The 22,041-nt window shown below is 44.6% G+C and overlaps 1 long non-coding RNA gene across 1 annotated transcript in view; it reads right to left on the reverse strand.

Annotated features, from left to right (window-relative positions):
* Positions 1-4,359: 4,359 nt before the first annotated feature.
* Positions 4,360-22,041, reverse strand: part of LOC134612681 (uncharacterized) — a 645,290-nt gene continuing 627,608 nt past the window's right edge. The window contains exon 3 of the long non-coding RNA XR_010090948.1: positions 4,360-4,383. This is a non-coding gene — a long non-coding RNA (uncharacterized LOC134612681). The remainder of the gene's footprint in view (positions 4,384-22,041) is intronic.

The raw sequence follows: 22,041 nt of genomic DNA on the forward strand, positions 1-22,041 counted from the left end.
GCGTATCGCCTTGCTCTGCCACCTGCCTTACGCATTCCTAACTCTTTTCATGTCTCCTTGTTGAAACCTCTCATTTGCAACAAATTCTCCTCTAAGGTCTCCTCGCCTCGTCCTGTTCAGGTGGAGGGTCGGGAGGAGTACGAGGTCAGCTCCATCATTGACTCCAGAATTTCAAGGGGAAAATTGCAATATCTGGTCAACTGGAGGGGATATGGTCCTGAGGAGAGGAGTTGGGTACCTCAGGAGGACGTTCATGCTTCTCGCCTTCGCAGAACATTTCACCTCCGCTTCCCATCTCGCCCCGGTTCATTCCGCCCGGTGGGCGTATCTGAGAGGGGGGGTACTGTCAGGGTACCTGAGGCCTCTACCTCTAAGGGAGGTAGAGACTTGGTGGTTTATCCGTCCAGGCGAGCTGTTTCCTCCGTTCCTCGCGGTTCATCCAGTCACTTAAACACCGGCCGCGAGGAATCCACGTCCTTTTCTAGCAGGACGCTCAATACGTGACGTCATGACGCTATCACGAGCAATCTGTCACTCAAGTGTCCGATATCCAATCGGTACTTGTCAGAGGCGTGATTTCCATCCAGAGCCAGGGTATTTAAGCTTACTCCTTACTTCAGCTCATTGCCCTGTCGTGGTTCTAGCTTGTCTAGTCACTCAGTGCTCTGGTATTCTAGTTTGCTCTATTGGTTTTGACTCGGCTCGTTGTACTACCCTGCTTCTCTGTTATCCCTTGACCCGGCTTGTCTCTCGCTTATCTGTCTTCTCGTTCCCTCGACCTCGGCTTGTCTCTGACTATTCTTTATTACTCTCGGTACGTTAGTCCGGCCATTCTAAGGCCCGGTATACGTACCTTTCCACTCTTTGTACTCTGCGTGTTGGATCCCTGTCCCGATCCTGACACCGCCATAGACTTCAATAGGCAGGCGAATTTTAAGACCCACAGGGACTCTTTCTGGATAAATAGTGATGGAAAAGTTGTTTCAAGGGGACTAACACCTGGATTGTGGCATGCCGGAGGGGGATCCATGGCAAAACTCCCATGGAAAATTACATAGTTGATGCAGAGTCTGGTTTTAATCCATAAAGGGCATAAATCACCTAACATTCCTAAATTGTTTGGAATAACGTGCTTTAAAACATCAGGTATGATGTTGTATCGATCAGGTAGTGTAAGGGTTATGCCCGCTTCACAGTGACAGACCAAACTCCCCGTTTAACCGCAAGCAACCGCAAACAGTCCGTTTGCACAACCGCAAACTCCCCATTTGCACAAGGTTGGATACCAAGCTAGCCATGTCCCGTTCCTTGTCCTCACTGATGTCATTGAAGGTCTCTTCCACTGGGCAAGTGGGTACAGTATATGCTGTGAGCCTGACACACACGCTGGCAGGCAGGCAACTGCAATTAGATTACTCAAAAAAAAAAGCAGACTGATGTTCTAGCCCTAAAAAGGGCTTTTTGGGGTGCTGTCCTTACAGCAGAGATCAGATGAGTCCTTCAGGACTGTAGTGGACACTGAATACACTAGCCTAGCTATTGATTTCCCTATTAAATCAGCAGCAGCTACACTGTCCCTCCTTTCACTAACAATGCAGCTTCCGGGAGGCGGGGCCTAGCTGTCATGGAGGAAAGACGCACTTCGTGTGAGCTCCCTCAATATCTCACTTTAAGCAGCTATCAACAAGCGAATTTCACCCCAGAAGGGGATGGCCCAGCAATGTTGCTCCTACCTGACCGACCCGACATGCTTAATAGCGGTCAGCAACTCGACAGAGTCTTACTTACCTCCGCAAGGCAGGTGTGGCCTGGTGCTCACCGGGCGGGAGAGGCAGCCGATCTCCCGATCCTGGGATGCCCAGGAGCAGCTACTTCCCGGCAGGAGCTCCGTTTCCCCCCCCCCCCCTCGGACCGGTGGGGGTTATCCAGGTCCACCCCTGAGAGGCTGTCTGGAGCTAATGGACGCACAGAGCACAGCCGCCCAGGCTGACATACTCACCTGTGACTCTCCCAATATGGCGGCAGTCGCGTGTCCTCCTGGTACCAGCAAAGCATGGCAGGATATTGAGTCTAAGCTGGACAGACTCTTTAATCAATTTTGGAAGCAAATAACAAGCAGGAAGCCCCAACAACCTCCACCACAGCCCCAACAAGCTCCACCACAGCTAAGCGAAGCAGTCCCCATTAAAATCCACCAACGCAAAAGGCGTCGAAGACGGGACCGGAGGCACAAACAGAAATGCAGAGCCTGCCCCACGTCAAGCACTCGCCTCCACCTTAAGCCACCACAATCCCGCACCAGACGTGAAGCACCACCGGGACAGATCCGACCACCCGACAAAACAAGCTTCCACCACCTCAAGCCGCGAACACGGCACTCAGCCAGAGACTTGCCTTTGTTGTTCCAGGTATCTGGGACTCCCAGGGTCTGCACCTGGTGCCCAGAAGGTATCGGATGAGCACAAGCAATAAACAGCAGCCTGCCAAGCATGTCCCACTATAGCCGTTCCTCCACACCATGCCTTTGATCACATGAACTGCTCTCTGCACATTAACTAATCGTAAAGTAGCAAGCGTTTAAACATGTCATTATTTCACCTCCTAAAGAGTTTATTGTCGTAGTTCCTTACATGCCTTTACCTTAACTGTTCATGTATTATGTTATTCACTAGTCTCATCTCATGGGGCGACTCACACTTGATTTATAACTAGTGGTGGAGCTGCTGATATAAATACACAGTTGATAACGTGCAAGCTACACCCTAAACATGACAGCCATCTTTCACAACAATGTACTGCTATATACTCATACCCTCAGTGCAACTAGCCATGATATACGCACGTTCAGCCTAGCATGCTCAAATATAACACACTTCTGTCTAAAAAAATAAAAATAACAAATAATACAAAATAAAAAGAATGCAGCTTCAGAATTAGTCTAAATTGTATGCTGTCTAGGAGGTGGGAGGGTCTGGGAGGGAGGGTCTGCTGCTGATTGGCTGGAATGCATTGGCGGATCCAGGGGGGGGCAACGGGGCAATTGCCCCCCCCGAGATTCTCCCCTGCCGGCTAGTGCAGGGCTGACATTGCCCAAGTGCCAGTCCTGCATTGTGCCTGCAGACCGGGAGGGAGATCAGTGATCAGTGATCTCCCTCCCCGGTCCGCAGGCACATTACTGACAGCCGACCGGCAGGGGAGGGAGAGAGGACCCGGGAGCTGTTACCAGCAGCTCCTCCGGGTCCTCCTCTCGCGAGATTTGGAGCGTTGCCGCGGTTACCACGGCAACGCTCCAAATCTCGCGAGAGTGAACTCTAGCCCTGGAGCGCGGGCTAGAGTTCACTGGAACCACTGGACCACCAGGGATTCCCCACTGGGACCACCAGGGATCCATAAATGTCCCCCCTCCTCCTCAATAAAGGTAAGAAGGGAGGGGGGACATAATATATTTTATTAAATACATTTTTTTTTTATTTTTTTATTAAAAAGCCTCCCTTCCCTCCTCCCCTCCCCCATACACACTGCCCCCATACACACTGCCCAACATACACTGCCCCCATACACACTGCCCAACATACACTGCCCCCATACACACACTGACCCCATACACACACTGACCCCATACACACACTACACACACTGACCCCATACACACACTGACCCCATACACACACTGACCCCATGCACACACTGACCCCATACACACACTACACACACTGACCCCATACACACACTGACCCCATACACACACTGACCCCATACACACACTGACCCCATACACACACTACACACACTGTCCCCATACACACACTACACACACTGTCCCCATACACACACTGTCCCCATATACACACTGGCCCCATATACACACTGTCCCCATACACACACTGTCCCCATATAAACACTGACCCCATACACACACTACACACACTGACCCCATACACACACTGACCCCATACACACAAACACTGCCCCCATACACACAAACACTGCCCCCATACACACAAACACTGCCCCCATACACACACTGCCCCCATATACACACTGTCCCCATATACACACTGTCCCCATACACACACTGCCCCACACACACACTGCCCCACAAACACTGCCCCATACACACACTCCCCCCTTACACACACTGACCCCATACACACACTGACCCACAAACACTGCCCCACATACAAACACTACACACACTGACCCCATACACACACTGCCCCCACAAACACTGCCTCCATACACACACTGCCCCACAAACACTGTCCCCATACAACACTGTCCCACAAACACTGTCCCCATACACACTGCCCCACAAACACTGCCCCATACACATACTGCCCCGCACACACTGCACACCTATACACACACAGTGCCCTACACACCCTGCTGCCCCCCCATACACACATTGCCCCAAACACACACACACGACCCCCCCATACACACAGTGCCCCCCATACACACACTGCCCCACACAGACATACAGTGCCCCCCCATACACACACTGCCCCACACAGACATACAGTGCCCCCATACACACACTGCCCCCTAACACACACACTGCCACCCTTACGCACTCACACTCACTTCACCGCTCACACACACACTGCACCTTTCACACACACTTCACCCCTAACACACACCACTTCTCCTATGCCCTATATCCCAGCAGACCCCAGGTAAGTTGTCAAACTGTTCTTAAACGGTATGACTACTTACTCCGGGGTGGGATCCTGGCACTACTGGCACCATAACTACTACACTGAGCTGTAGTGGTTATTGTGCTAGGATTATTTTTTTTAAATAATCTACAAGTGCCCCTCCCGAGATCAGGCTCTGGATCCGCCACTGCTGGAATGTGTCTGCTGACTGTGAGGTACAGGGTCAAAGTTTACTCAATGGTGACGAATAGGGGGCGGACCGAACATCGCATATGTTCGCCATCCGTGGTGAACACGAACAAACTATGTTCGCCAGGAACTATTCGCCAGCGAACCGTTCGGGACATCACTACTAAACACTTCCTGTAAATAGTCATCTAAGGTTTACACTTCCTTTATAGCAAATTCTGTTTAATGTAGTATTTCTTATCTCCTGCTCTGTTAATAGCTTCCTAGACCCTGCAGGAGCCTCCTGTATGTAATTCAATTTCAATTTACAGAGCAGAAGATTACATCTGATTGAAAAATTAAACCATTTTGTTTTCCTGCAGGCTGTTAGTCACAGCCAGTGGAGGTGTGGCTAGGGCCGTATAAATAGAAACAAAGGTGATTTAACTCCTAAAAAGAACTGAGCAGTGAAAATTCAGAGGCATGATCTATACCCCCAAAACTGTTTCATTAAGCTAAAGTTGTTTTGGTGACTATAGTGTCCCTTTAGGATCCCCTAATATTGTATTTTAATATAATAAAATAAAATAATCTTTTATTTTTTTTGGTTATGGCGGTTGTAATGTTTCAAATGCCTGACTGAATGTTGCGATATGTTTACACCTGTTACCACTGCAGAAATAAAGTGCCTTCAAATTAAATTTGTTTTTCTAAATTACTAAAATAATTCTAAAGGATGGTGTTAGTTGTGGTTGTAATGATTTCAAATACTTTTCATTGTAGTGCATTCACCCTGCCTCGCTGAATGTTGTGATATGGTCATGCAAAGTTCTTTCAAATGCATATATTTTTTTCTAAATTTCTAAAAGCATTGTAAAAGGTTGTGCTAGTGGTGGCTGTAATGTATTAAAATGCCTTTCATTGTAGTGGTTTTGTCCTGCCTGGAATCTTGTTGTAGCTAGAAGTTCTTTCAAATTCAAATCTTTTTTTCTAAATTTCAAAAAATAGTCTGAAAGGTGGATCTCTATCGGAAGTCCAGAACAAAATTTTATTTTTGGACAAAGTGAATTGGCCGAACCAGATATTTCTGTAGTATTTCTGTCGTGCAAAGGTGTACTAAAGTGCATACATTTTTTCAGAGTTTTCCATATTAAAAGTCAACCAAATTTATAGTGGCCGAAAAATTCTGAACACATTCATGAATTAATTGTGTCAGCAAAACATTGGTGCATATTCAAACATGATGGTTTGAACACAAAAATTAAAAGCAACAGTGGAAAAAAATCTTACAGTTTTAATAAACTGCGCCAAAAATTAGATAGATAAGTGTTGTGACACTTTGATAAGCCCACCAATTGACTACACCTCTAGATACTTAATACGGAGGGTGAGTCAAAAATCAGTAACCACAAAATGAGTGAAAATCAGACATTTAGGGTTTAAATTATGCTGAGAGTAATCTAATATTGAGAATTACATAAGTATTTGGTGGTTGACTCACTTTTTTAGTGTGTAATCAAAATGTAAACAAAGAGAATGTTTCTAATCATTTAACATTTCACACCCAGAATAGCACCTTTTTTCCTTGATAAATCCCCCTAAAATATTCATAGCATGCTGAAAAAAGAGGGATGTTGGAATTTAAAAAAAAAACAAAGCGGGGGCGGAGCCTAACTCGCGAGCCAGCAAGACGTGCCATGCTTGAGCTCCTGTAGTATGGCTACAAAATCCACGGTTTAATCGGGCTATAGAGCCACAAACCTCCTGTGAGGGGGCTCGCAGAGTCAGGGTGACCCGCCGGAATCGAAGGATGCTAAACTCGACTCTTAAGACGAACGGGCACCACACCGGCAAAGTGAGGCCTACCGTGGAAGGTGGCGAGGAGAGACGGCCGCTCTCCCGCCAACCGCAAGCAGCCAGCAGAGTGCACTACACGCACCCCCCCCCCCTTTGGACCAGTGGGGGACATCCCGGTCCCCGCCCAACGGAGAACCTAGGGCCCTATATCCCTTGACTAAGCCCAAGACTTACCCAGGCAGAGGGGGACCCGGAGCTCCTAAGATGGCGGCTACATTTGCCTCAGTAAAACGGACTAAGCGACCACAACATAGTTTAGGCATAGACACAAACGCAGATACCGACAACATGACGAAAAGCTCACCCACTGCAGCACGACGAGAGATCAGGAAGGAAACAGAGCTCCGCTACAGCCGCATCTTCAGAGAACTGTGGGAAAAGCTGGAGGCCCTTATTCAGACACCCACATCCAGACGGAGCGCTAACACACAGCCGGGGCGCCCGAACACCGCAGGCACATGGCATGGCGGCCCAAAGGAGCCCCATCCACCCAAGAATTTGCCCGCGCACATGGCGCCCACACACCGCAGCGACCAGGCGGCGAGGAACTGGGCGGCAGGGTGGGAGCAATCAAACGGTAACGACCGGCTATGGCTGACAAATGGAGCCAGACCACGGGTAACACAGCCACGCAGGAAAAGACACCGCAATCCCCCCCTGACCCGAATGACACAAAAACACCCAAAAAGAGTTTGGCGCAGAAAGCGAGACGGGGGGCTTCGGAGATCTTCAGACCCTGCAGCTACCGGCCCCGACAAGATGGGCCTAGAGGGCCGACACGCCAAGAGTCTCACCCTGCCCCCGGTTAGTCGCAGCCCACCTCAACGACCAGGACCAGAGACACCAAGACGGCTACAACCGACCAACAACCCTACGCAAAGGAATATCACATGGGAGCCTAAACGGGACTGTGAAATACCACAGGCAGGCGTTGGTTAAACGCGACACTTACCACCAACGATGAGTTGATAGATATATTGCTCATGCTGACTCCACCAGTGGCTGTTGGTGACCAAATCTCTAAGTTTGATTCCACGTTTGTTTGTTTTTTTGTCTTTTTTTTTGTTTGTTTTTTGTTTTTATTTTTCACATCATTGAGCCTTGTGCTGGCTGCGATGGTATTTACACTATGAGGACTCTACATATGTCTAAAGCCCTGCAAGGCTTTACAGTGCATATCCAAAAATTGCATGCTTAAACCTGCCACTCTCCACAATCAGACAACCTAGCTTGCAAAAATAGTGACACCGCCATGGCTCACTTCAACTGTCTTCCCCACAACACACACCATAAAGTCATACACGATACCATACTACACCAGACTATAGGACATGTGTTGTAACCTTACCTTTATTACAAGATAGCAGAGCCGGACACTATCCCACAGCTTGTATCTAACCTGCATATCATGCTACTAGCCTGTAACACACATTTGCTATACACGTAGTCTGCAACAATCACCTGGCTTAACCCATAGATTCATAACGCGATACTCTATTATATTCCTTAACCCCTTAACGCCGTTATGGCGTGCTATGCCGTCACGGGTTAAGTGGGCTTTAAAGCCGTTATGACGGCATAGCACGCCGTAACGGCTTGCAGCCCCAGGAGGTAAGATGTACTTACCTCCGCCGCGATCCGCTTCGGGAGGACTGCCTCACAGCCCAGACAGCCCTCCCACGGCAAATCAGGCCCCCGGGGGCCATGTGATCGCTCTCAAAGAGCGATCACATGGCCCCCTATAGCTGGCTGTGGATCTGCCAGCAGGGGGACTGTTTGAAATATCAGACAGTCCCCCTGCTGGTGGGAAGTATAAAAAATAAATAAAATACAAGTGTAAAAATAAATTAAATATATTTTTACATATATATAATATGTATATATATTATATAGATAATATATATACATATTATATATATGTAACGTCATACAAAGTGTATTTTAATATTAATATAAGTATATATATTAATATTAAAATACACTTAGAATGACGTTACATATATATAATATGTATATATATTATATATATAATAGATGTACATATATATATTATATATAAATACGTATAATTAAAATAATAAATAAATAAAATAATAAAATAAATAAATAAAATATTGAAACAAAATTTAATATAAATTATATATCCATATGTAATTTCATTCTAACTGTATTTTGTTATTAATATATATCGGTAACAGAATACACTTAGAATGACATTCTATATATATCTATATATATAAAATACAAATAACCGCAAATATATATATATAGATAACTACCGTATATACTCGAGTATAAGCCGACCCGAATATAAGCCGAGGCCCCTAATTTTTCCCAAAAAAACTGGGAAAACTTATTGACTCGAGTATAAGACTAGGGTGGGAAATGCAGCAGCTACTGGTAAATTTCTAAATAAAATTAGATCCTAAAAAAAATATATTAATTGAATATTTATTTACAGTGTGTGTATAATGAATGCAGTGTGTGCGTATGAGTGCAGCGTGTGTGTGTATGAGTGCAGCGTGTGTGTATGAGTGCAGTGTCTGTATGAGTGCAGCGTGTGTGTGTATGAGTGCAGCGTGTGTATGAGTGCAGTGTGTGTGTGTATGAATGCAGGGTGTGTGTGTATGAATGCAGTGTGTGTGTGTATGAATGCAGTGTGTGTGAGTGCAGTGTGTGTGTATGAGTGCAGTGTGTGTATGAATGCAGTGTGTGTATGAATGCAGTGTATGAATGCAGTGTGTGCAGGGCCGGTGCAAGGATATTTGCCCCCCCCCATATGTCCTGACCTCCCCTCCTCCTCCCTCAGTGGTCCTTACCTCCCCACCCCCGTGTTCCTTCACCCCCCTCCCCCAGTGGTCCTGACTCACCCCTCCCCTAGTGGTCCTTACTTCCCCCTCCCCTCCCCTAGTGGTCCTTACTTCCCCCTCCCCTCCCCTAGTGGTCCTTATCCCCCCCTCCCTCCCCTAGTGGTCCTTATCCCCCCCCTCCCTCCCATAGTGGTCCTTATCCCCCTCCCTCCCATAGTGGTCCTTATCCCCCCCCTCCCTTCCTCCCATAGTGGTCCTTATCCCCCCCTCCCTCCCATAGTGTTCCTTTTCTCCCCCCCTCCCTCCCATAGTGGTCCTTATCCCACCCCCCTGCCTCCGATAGTGGTCCTTATCCCCCCTCCCTTCCATAGTGGTATAGTGGTCCTTACTCCCCCCCTCCCTCCCATAGTGGTCCTTATCCCCCCCTTCCCTCCCATAGTGGTCCTTATCCCCCCCTCCCTCCCATAGTGGTCCTTATCCCCCCCCTCCCTCCCATAGTGGTCCTTATCCCCCCCCTCCCTCCCATAGTGGTCCTTATCCCCCCTCTCCCTCCCATAGTGGTCCTTATCCCCCCCCTTCCCTCCCATAGCGGTCCTTATACCCCCCTCCCTCCCATAGTGGTCCTTATCCCACCCCCACCCTCCAATAGTGGTCCTTATCCCCCCCCTCCCTCCCATAGTGGTCCTTATCCCACCCCCTCCCTCCCATAGTGGTCCTTATACCCCCCCCCTCCCACAGTGGTCCTTATACCCCCTTTTTTTTATTATTTTTTTTATTATTATTATTTTTTTTTATTATTATTATTTCTTATTTTATTTTTTTTTCGTCCCCCCTCCCTGCTTGATACATGGCAGGGACGGGGGCTCTCCTTCCCTGGTGGTCCAGTGGCAGTTCAGTGGGGGGAGAGGGGGGCTGGCAGAGCTGTACTTACCTGTTCTGCAGCTCCTGTCAGCTCTCTCCTCCTCTGCGCCGTCCGTGCAGCTCCTTCTATCAGCTCACACTGTAAGTCTCGCGAGAGCCGCGGCTCTCGCGAGACTTACACTGGGAGCTGACCGAGGTGCTGAACGGACGGCGCGGAGGAGGAGAGAGCTGACAGGAGCTGCAGAACAGGTAAGTACAGCTCTGCCAGCCCCCCTCTCCCCCGGTCTGTATTATGGCAATGCAAATTGCCATAATACAGACCTTGACTCGAGTATAAGCCGAGTTGGGGTTTTTCAGCCCAAAAAATGGGCTGAAAAACTCGGCTTATACTCGAGTATATACGGTACATATAATTACATAAAAGATTACATTAGTATACACGTAGAATTTAAATACCTATAAATGCATATATATTAAAATTCTACATGTATATTTAAATAATCTTTTAACGTAATTATGTGATTTGATTAATTAAAATTTGATTGACATGCCTGGCAACACAGGGAGAAAGTGCAGCGAATTTAATTCGCAAGCACTATATTTGACCCTGTAACTCTCCAAGACACCATAAAACCTGTACATAGGGGGTACTGTTTTACTCGGGAGACTTCACTGAACTCAAATATTTGTGTTTCAAACTGGTAAATTGTATTACAACGATGATATTTTAAGTAAAAGTGAAGTTTTTTGCATTTTTTACAAGCGAATTGCACTTTTATGGTCTATATTATTGTTGTGATATGTTTTACTGTTTTAAAACACTAATATTTGTGTTTAGTGAAGTCTCCCGAGAATAACAGTACCCCCCATGTACAGGTTTTATGGTGTTTTGGAAAGTTAGAGAGTCACATATAAGGCTTGCATTTCATTTTTTTCACATTGAAATTTGCCAGGTTGGTTATGTTGCCTTTGAGAGCGTATGGTAGCCCAGGAATGAGAATTACCCCCATGATGGCATACCATTTGCAAAAGTAGACAACCCGAGGTATTGCAAGTGGGGTATGTGCAGTCTTTCTTAGTAGCCACTTAGTCACAAACACTGGCCAAATATTCGTTTTTTGCTTTTTTCACACAAAAACAAATATGAACGCTAACTTTGGCCAGTGTTTGTGACTAAGTGGCTACTAAAAAAGACTAAACATACCCCACTTTCAATACCTTGGCTTGTCTACTTTTTCAAATGGTATACCATTATGGGGGTAATTCTCATTCCTGGGCTACCACACCGTCTCAAAGGTAACATTACCAATCTGGCAAATTTCAATTTGAAAATGGAACGTTCTATATTTGACCCTGTAACTTTCCAAAACACCATAAAACCTGTTAATGGGGGGTACTGTTGTACTCGTGAGACATCGCTGATTACAAATATGTGCATTTTTTTGCAGTAAAACCTAACAGTATTATGACATTCACAGTTAAAATGTCAGACGGAAATGCAAATTAAAAAAAAAAATCTTATTTTCTCACATTTTTTTTAATTTTATTCATAATGAATTATGTTCCATATATGAATAGTTAATGATAGATTAAAGCCCTGTTTCTCCTGAACAAAATGATATATAATAAGTGTGGGTGCATATAATTTGAAAGAGGGGAACTACGGTTGAACAGACATATAGCGCAAATTCCAGTTTTTGTTTACGTTTTGTTTTGATCAGAACGTGCACTATTGACTCCGTCCTGAAGGGGTTAAACATGTAAAACTTGTGTAACTGAAAACACTAACCAATGCTGGGAATAATATGAATAATAGTGTATTCCTGCAACAAAAACATGTAACAGCCTATTTTTCACTGTAATGTTAAGCTAGATTGAATGTGTTTACTATTTAACCTATAGACGAAAGCCAGCAACAGTTCATTTTTTGTAATTTATTTATTTATTTTTATTTTTCACTGTCACGGTAAAAACTCGTTTGAATAAGTTTAATATCTAACCTATAGAATCATAACGTTAACCCTTATTATATTCGATAAAAATGTGCAAGAAACTCATGCCACTATCTAATCTGTAAAGTTATACATATACGTACGCTGTTGTGGCGTGCTGACAAAGATTTTGTACTTACCTGCACAAAAAATAAAGAATTTAAAAAAAACAAAAAAAACAAAGCAATATAGTTTCCAATTAATAGAACTTGGGAGGCTTTGAATATTTTTCCACAAGTCATCAATACGTCCATCAGTTAAAAATATCTGCTTTGCAATCAAACTACTACTGTTATAACCGCTAATATGTAATAATGTCTTTGGTGTGTATCTGTGTAAATATATGACTCTAGTGTCCACACTCTTAATTACCTACTTGTAAATAAGTGTGATAAAACTGGATCTCTCCTGATGAAATAAAGGTGGTCCTCGTTTCGCGACCTACCTGTTTAACGACGACTCGCACTTATGACCAGCTCTCTCGCGGGGTGGTAATTGCAAGCCTTCATGGGAATTTGAGGAATTCCCTGCTCTGCTGCGTTCTTCTCTGTTTGGGGATATTTCCCCGAACATAAACGAACGCAACAGAGCAGGAAATCCCTCTAATCTATGTTCGGGGAAATTCCCCTGAGCATAGATTAGAGGGATTCGCTGCTCTTGTGCGTTCATCTATGTTTGGGGAAATGTCCCTGAACACAGACATGCGCACCAGAGCAGGGCATCCCTTAAATCTATGTTTGGGGAAATTTGCCAGAACATAGATTAGAGCAGGGAATCCCTTAACTCCTCACTTACTGACCAATTAGTTCTACATCTGAAACGGAACCCGGTCGGTAAGTGAGGAGTACCTGTACTTCAAAATTAAATCAATCAACACAGATTAACTTCATGGATATAAAATATATGCAGTTTATTCACTAAACCAACTCCTTTTCTATCTTGGCTCTTTTGTTCTCAAAATTTGCAATTTTCTCGTTATTTCTTCACAATTTCTGTTCAAGTAAATAAACCAATATGATTTGTTTGTGTTGGTAAAAAGACCACTATAGACCACTTCATAGACCTGTAGTGTAAAACATTGCCATTTTGTAGATATGGCACCATTTACATTGCCGTGCTATATACACCTCTATTGGTTGCTTTCTGCCAGCCTCTAGAACAGGGGTAGGCAACCTACGGCACTAGTGCCATGCACGGCACTCGAGGTGCCTTTGCACGGCACTCAAGGCTGCTAGAGCCAAACAGGCTCTGGCCTATCAGGAGTTCCAGTAAAACTTCAGATATCTGCTTATACGAAGAGGTGGTGAAGGACAATCCCCAATTTATGCACCGCAGCACGTAGAGGAAGTGATCTCAGAGCACTTTATTCCAGCACTTGTGAATGTGAATCCACACTGGAGTAGAGCAGCCCGCAGCTGCTGTTGCAGCTCCTGTCTTTGACCTGTACCTGATCAGCCTGGTCCCCACTGGAACCCAGGGAAGCCACCCACACTGCTAGATATACACAGAAATGCAGAAAGACCCTCCCCTCATAAAAATAATACAGACAGCCCACACACAAACATACACACAATCCACTAACAATCCACATACATGCACACAACCTCACATGCCGCCTCTCACATGCTATACCCCAGACAGCCCCCAGACATACACACATTACCAAACACACAATGTGACATATCCATCCACACACACACACACAATTCCACAAGCAGCCCTCGTACACAGCCCACATTCATACGTATCATACACGATACCACAATCTACTCATGAACATATACAATATAATAGCTCATATGCGCACAAATACAATGATACAAAGCAATTACAGTATAAACACAAGCAGAATACAGCAGCATACACACCTCAATTTAAAAAAAAAAATAGGACCGGCACGCTACGGGACATCACAATCCTATATCGGCACAATGCTGCTAAAAGGTTGCCTACCCCTGCTCTAGAAGGTGCTTTATGTGAAGTTTTACATCCACACAAATAATTAGGTCAATTGTCCTCAAATGCTCATCATAAAGATGCATTGCATTCAATGATTCCCCATCAGTAGCATGTGATTGGGATAGCACAGTGCCTGCTCTGCTCATGCCTGGTCAACGTCACTAGAGGTGGAGCAGGCGGCTGCACGGATTGAGTCTTGGCGTTGGAAACAGGTAAGTAAAATCGTTTACTCCCTTTTTTTAAATTTAATTTGGGAGGGGGGCTGAATCGAAAGAGGGAGTAGAACAAATATAGTCTTAGGAATACATGTTTGTATTTGTAACATTATAGTGGTTACTTTAAAAAAAAGAACACAACATATAATGACATTATTTATATTTTCGCAGCCAACAGTAGTTACCTAGTTTAGATAACATCAAAAAATGAACTTAACTATTTGACCCTTTGCAGCCTTAAAACCTTCTCTATTATTTCCAAGATTAAATTACATTTGGCGATATATCGTCTTAGCTATCCTCATATGCAGGGCAAAGAGTTAAGCATTAGTTTATTTATGGATCTAGATTTTTATGCCTCTCCCCATATCCGATAACTGCTAGCGGAAACAGAATGTTCACCTGATATAAAGGGACTTAGAGAGAGATAAAAGCTCTATGATTTATAAACTACTGTAGGAACATCATGTAGATGGTAGGGCTATCTATTTGCAGTTCTGAGCTCTCCGTTTACAGTGTTGTTTTTCTTGTTATTAATTAAGATAAAGTCATTCACAGTCTGTTTCTGTCCTTGTGTGTGTATGTCCTCCCAATCACAGCCAGTCCACAGTTAACACTAAAATATGAAGGGACTGATGTAGTTTTTTTTTTTTTAGGTACAAAGAATAAAAAGAAAATATATAGTACTGTGCAAAAGTCTTAGGCCACCATTAGATTTGTTGTTTTAGCAATGTTATAATGACTATATATATTATTCATCAGTCCCTTGTATTAGATTACAACCAGAAAATGCAGGAAACTTGTATGCAGTATGTATGCAAGACCACTCTCAAAGGTCATGGACAAAAAAAACTGAAAGGCCAAGTAAAAAGTGTATGTGTTTCTTCTGTGAGAGACCAAAGAAGTCCAGCAAGAACCTGGTTTATCATCTGGAAGCTGAATTTGGATGCCAAGTTGATCATTCTATAATCTGAAGAAACTTGATTAGGAATGGTCTTTGTGGAAGGATATACATTCCAATCTTTTCACCCTGTTCCCCATCCAAAACAATTGGTTTCTTGGCTGTTACCCTTCTGCAAAGACCATTCCTGACCAAACTTATTCTTGCTATAGAATGATCAACTTGTTATCCCGATGAAACCGCAAGATTCTGTGCCAAGTCCATGCTGGACTTCTTCTGGTCTCTCAAAGAAGAAACTCAGATAGTTCTCATTAGATTTTGAACGTTTTCTTGTCCTTCCAGTCATTTCTTTGTCCAAATTTTTACAACAGCTTATATACCACATCTTGAGTATCCAGTTTGTTTGCTGATTTCCCTTTAAGAGTGGCCTTGCATACATACTACATATACATTCCTGTATTTTCTGGTTGTATTCTAATTAAGAGACTGAGAAAAAATGATATATAGTCATTATACCATTGCTAAAACAACAAATCTAATGGTGGCCTAAGATTTTTGCACAGTACTGTATATATATATATATATATATATATATATATATATATATATATATACACACACACACACACTGATCAGCCACAACATTAAAGCAGCACTGTCATAGCCGCATCCGGTTTTTTTAACCCCCCCCCCCCGACTCCACTACATCTAATTGCCCCCCTAGCAACCCTCAAATGATCCTAAGCCCCCCATATTACATTTTGTTAAATCTTTGTTTTGTGCCCGGACGTAGGTCCTGGGCGCCGCCATCTTTGTGTGGGCAGATACAGGCCCTGTGGGAGACGTCATCTGCCCACACTATATAGCGCTGTGAATTAAACACTTGGGCATTCGCTATTGTCCGAAATTCGGATGGAAATTTTGTCTATTCATTCGTCAGAAAGATGAATAAATGATTAGAAATTTCAGACAAACAAACACTTTGTCATTTGTTCTGTTTCTTACAAGGAGGGAGCTACAGGTTTGCAGCTCCCTCCTTGTAATATATAAAAATAGAAGTGGCAGGGACCCCCTTATTAGCATAATGGAGATTTAAATCTCCAGAATGCCCCTAGTCGCGGCATAGCCTGATGGTGAGAGTGAGAGGGAGTTGATGTTGAGCGAGAGGGAGTTGATGTTGATGGTGGGGGGGGGGGGTGATGTGAGGGTGAGGGGGATGATGTGAGAGGGAGGGGGGCGGATGGTGAAGGAGGGGGCGGATGGTGACTGAGTTTCTGATGCTCAGGGTGGTGAGGGGGGATGATAGTGAGGGAGTGGTTATGGTGAGGGGAGTGTAGCGGAGTGCTGGTCTTTCACAGACTATCTCCGCTGGTAATTCAAATAAGGCTCAGGAAAAAGTAATAAAACCCAAGAGAATAATATCCATGATTAGTAAAGTAATCCAAAAGTATCCCACACGTTTCCCAATGACTGGACGACACACAGCATCAGGAGCAGAACTGAACTTTTATTCCAAGCAACCTTCTTTTAAAGCTTTCTCTCATGCAAGGGAGAATTCACATCAATTAGTACAGTGTCCAATAGTGTAACCGGCACCTCCCACACATCTCCTCCCCTCAGTGTGACACATAATCCACTTATACATACCACAGTTTTATCCAATTTCTGGATGTACCCCAAAACAGTCAGATAGAGTTATACAATGGGTACCCCCTGGTAGCCCTGATCTGGGTGACCAACATATTCAAAATTTACCCAGATCGGACCAGGGGTTCGGGAGTTATGTGGTAGAGGCAATTTAACCGACTGCACACGAGGTAGTATCCGAAAAAGGCTCCATGCGATTTGGCCTTGCGGTCGGTCTCTGTTCGGGAGATATATTGCATATAATTCCTTGCCATCCAGAGATAAACCTGCATTCATATCAATCCTCTTGTTCGGGACATTTATTTTACCGAACTAGGGGGCTGGTTGGCCCTTCCGTTTGGGATTTACAGAGCTCTGGAGGTCTCAGCGGTGTTAGGGTAATCGAGTGTCCAAATTGAGTTCCAGACACTCAACGACCTAACACCACTGAGATTTTCTTGCGTAAGATGGCCGCCGTCACGCTGTTCGTATGCCGAATGGCGACCACCCAGATACATACAAAGTAACGATTATATGGTCAATTAGTTTGCGGTTACATGGTGTGAAAGGCTTAACAAGGGACACACTTCTCTCTGGGGTGGTCCGATGGTTCGGTATTTTCATTCGTATGAAAAACAGAATGAAAATACCAAACAATCGGTCGAATGCTACTTACAGTATGGATATACATGGGAATAATTACACAAAATACACATTTAAACCGAAATTTTGAGGACAGCCCAATGCCATCCGCTTCAGGGAGTGAGGAGGTGGGGTGATGCTGAGGAAGGGGGGTGAGGGGGTTAATGCTGAGGAAGGGGGGTGATGGTGAGGGGGTTAATGCTGAGGGAGGGTTGATGGTGAGGGGGAGGGGGAGTAATGCTGATGGGGGTGAGGGTGGGTGATGCTGAGGGAGGGGGTGAAGGTGAGGGGGGTAATACTGAGGGAGGGGGTGATGGTGAGGGGGTAATGCTGAGGGACGGGGTGATGGTGAGGGGGGAACTGCTGAGGGAGGGGGTGATGGTGAAGGGGGTAATGCTGAGGGAGGGGTGATGGTGAAGGGGAGTAATGCTGAGGGTGGTGAGGGGGGTAATAGTGAGGGGGTTGATGCTGAGGAAGGGGGGTGATGGTGAGGGTGGGTGATGCTGAGGGAGGGGGTGATGGTGAGGGGGGTAATGCTGAGGAAGTGGGTGATGGTGAGGGGGTAATGCTGAGGGAGGCGGTGATGGTGAAGGGGTGATGCTGAGGGAGCGGGTGATGGTGAGGGGCGGTAATGCTGAGGGATGGGGTGATGGTGAAGGGGGGTGATGCTGAGAGAGGGGGTGTTGGTGAGGGGGCTGATGCTGAGGGGGTAATGCTGAGGGAGGGGTTGATTGTGAGGGGGAGTGATGCTGAGGAAGGGGGGTGATGGTGAAGGGGTTGATGGTGAAGGAGGGGATGGTGAAGGGGGGGTTGGTGAAGGGGTGGTGATGGTGAGGGGGGTAATGCTGAGGGAGGGGGTGATGGTGAGGGGGTGATGCTGAGGGAGGGGGTGGTGGTGAGGGGGGTAATGCTGAGGGAGGGGATGATGGCGAGGGGAGTAATGCTAAGGGTGGTGAGGGGGTGATGCTGGTCCAGTGTGAGCTACCTGGTGGTCCAGTGGGCTCCCTGGTGGTCCGGTGGCCATTGCTTCCGGTCTGCAGCTATGCAGAGCTGCAGACCATGTAACCTCGAGAGACCATCAGAGCATTGCTGTGGTAACCCGCGGCAACACTCTGATTGGTCTGCAGCACTGTGGAGCTGCAGACCAGTGTCTGATGGCTGGCCGGGCAGCAAGGAGGGGCCTCGCAAACAGCGGCATACCGGGGAAGCCGCCGGGTCCCCTCCTGTGTTGGGTCCTCGGTCAGAGACCGAGGACCCAACACAGTCCGCCCTCAGGTGGTTTAGGCGACCGCGAGGCCCCAGCCAGCGCGAGAGCCGCCTCTGCTTTAACCTTTCTGCTACTATACTGTTCATTATGCTGATACCTGTCTATCATGGCCACCATTAAGTTTTTCAGCAAATTGAGCTACATTAGCTCTTTGTGATTGGACCAAACTGGCTAGCCTTGGCTCCACATGAGCCTTAGACACCCGTGAACCTGAAGCAAGTTCACTGGTTGTACTTCCTTGCACCAGTTTTGGTTAGTATTAACCACTGCACGACTTGCAGTTTTGGAGATGATTTGACCCAGTTGTCTAGCCATCACTATTTGGCCCTTGTCAGAGTCACTCAGATCTTTTCGCTTGCCAATTTTTCCTGCTTCCAACACATGAAATTCAAGAATTCACTGTTCACTTGCTGCCTAATATATTACACCGTGACAGTTGTATTGATATAATCAATGTTATTCACTTCACCTGTCAGTGTTTTTTTACTACAGTGGTGTATATATACAGTATGTGTATATAATATATATAGTAATTTGTAAACACATTAGTTTAGTACTGACAAATATGAGCTTTAAAGGACCACTAAAGACATGCAAAGCACTTAATCTCAATTAAGTGGTCTGGTGCAGTGACCCTGTAGTTTAAACTCTACAATGTAAAATGGTGCAGCTTTGGAAAAATGGTTAGGAGTGCGGATGTCTATTTCCAAGCCATTGCTTCCATAGGAAGCATTGTATTGGAAAAAATCGCAGAAAATGCCAGCATGCACGCTGATGCAGAATGGGAGGTTGCACCAATGGAAACAAGGTAAGTAATAATTTCTTAAATGTAGTTTTTAATACAAAAGTGCTTTGACGTCTTTGAAAGAAGGGTGGGCTATTGCACTGGTGAAAACAAGGTAAGTGATCATGCCTTAAATGTATTTTATTACTACAAAAGTAATAGACAAAAAGGGATAGACAGAAGGTAACCCATACTCACCCAAAAAAAGATTGTTACTTTTGAGACTTTGGGTTCCATTTAAAAACTGAAGGGCCATAGAAATATGTCTGTTCATCCAAATACATAAAAATTGAAGTATATGCCTTTAAGTGACACTACAGGTACCCAGACCACTTCATCTAATTGAAGTGGTCCGGGTGCAGTGTCCCTGTCCCCTTAGCCCTGCAGCTGAAAACATTGTGGTTTTAGAAAAACGCCAAGGCTTTCATTGAAAGGTTAAGACTGCCTCTAGTGACTGTCTACCAGGCAACCATGAGAGGCGCTTCCTGCTGTTTCACAGAGTTTAAAGCAGTGAAACAATGCTTGACATTCTCATGCTTTGCATGAGGGCATCCAGGGTCTTTTAAATCCCCATAGGAAAACGTTGATTCACGATGACGTCAGAGGAGACAAAGCTGGTGCCAAGGGACTTCAGCGCTGGAATAAGGTAAGTCAAAAAGGGATTTTTTAATCCTACTGGGGAGTAGTCGCAGAAGGACACTATATTGTTAGGAATACTATTGCGTTTCTTTAAATCTTTATCCTAGTCTAAAACTATAAGATTTCCCAGGTATAAAACAAAAGTGTGAACATTCTGAAAGTGTGCAAATCGCAGGGTTCATAATGTGCCTTTTTAATATGGCATATAAGGCAAAACAATGTTTTAATTATTTCACACTAGTGAGTAGTGCTACGTGCCGTAGGGTATTTTTATTATTTGAATTTATTTTGTATATTTATCTGTAAGGAGATAGAAAACAAAAAAAACTAACAAAAAACAAGCAAGTTATTATCATTACTTACACGGGATAACATTTATTTTTCCACTACCTGCACTGACTTTGAACAATCACTCTTACATGAACGATATCTTCTAATAAATGCACTGAAATTATGTACATATAATAGTATTTATCATTGCAGCACGTACATGCAAAATATACTGATTACATTTTGTTTTACAAAAATTACCTACGTCATTTAATGACTGCCTAGGGAGATATGTTTTAATGACACTGACACTGAGCCATCATTATAATTATAATTTCTCATTAGAGCAATGCTTAGTAAGTCTACATTCTTGAGTTCCACTGGAAAGTGTTTGGGGGTGAATTTATAGAGAATGCTGAGTTATGTGTTACAGCTTGTGACTTTCACTGCAAATTTTCAGAGCGTTGTGTACATTTCAATCACATACTTAATACACATGCTTGAGAGTAATTTTTTTTACAGAATGACGAACCTTTCTACAATGTAGTTCATTTTTAGTTATGCATACCTGGTGACCAATACATAAGAAATCGCTAAAAGGAGAGCAAATCTCTCTTTTCCAAGTATTTCTTGTCTGCACTCCATCACCTTGCAATCGCTCACACTTACCTCTATCGTGGTGCCAGGGGGGATAAGAATTCAATCACAGTGTGTGGATTTTTAAAAGATGTTCAGGCCTCCAATTCAACAGGTATACCACCCACTGGGATGGGTGTTTTCCCCTGACACCTCATTAAAAATAATTTTTACTAAACCACAAATCCCGGTGAAAGGACAAGGGAACTGTGGTTATTTATTTTTATTTTGTGTTATCTAATTAATGTGCAAAGTGATATTTTTTGTGACTGAGAGGCATCTATAATATTTGTTATAGTATCTCGAAGGCTCCACATGAGAGGGAGAACATTATATAGTCATTTTGTATATTTTTATTGGCTGTCAGTGTTTATTATTTTGTGCTGACACATGAGTGCTTTTGCAAACCAATGAAGAGACATACAGTACGTACCATGTTGAGAACATCTGCAAATTTGACATTAAGGGAGGACACATTATTTAACATTGGTGCCAATTTAGTACATACAAGTGCTTAATTTATGGTGTTATAGAAGAGACATAGAATGTAACCCTATAGAACAAGTGCAGGCATAAGGCCCCTTGAGATTGGAAGTTGTCGTGTTAAGGGGTTGGCCCAGTATTAGCAGACAGCCATTTTAGAATTAGGCACTTTTAATTTGCCTATCTGGCCTAATTTGTTCCTCCCTCCCATTTCCCTACCGTTTGGTCACAGCGAGGGGGCTTTAGAGAGAAAAGTTAGGGGACAAACAGGCTC

Source organism: Pelobates fuscus, chromosome 5, assembly GCF_036172605.1.
Source record: "Pelobates fuscus isolate aPelFus1 chromosome 5, aPelFus1.pri, whole genome shotgun sequence".
Taxonomy (NCBI): domain Eukaryota; kingdom Metazoa; phylum Chordata; class Amphibia; order Anura; family Pelobatidae; genus Pelobates; species Pelobates fuscus.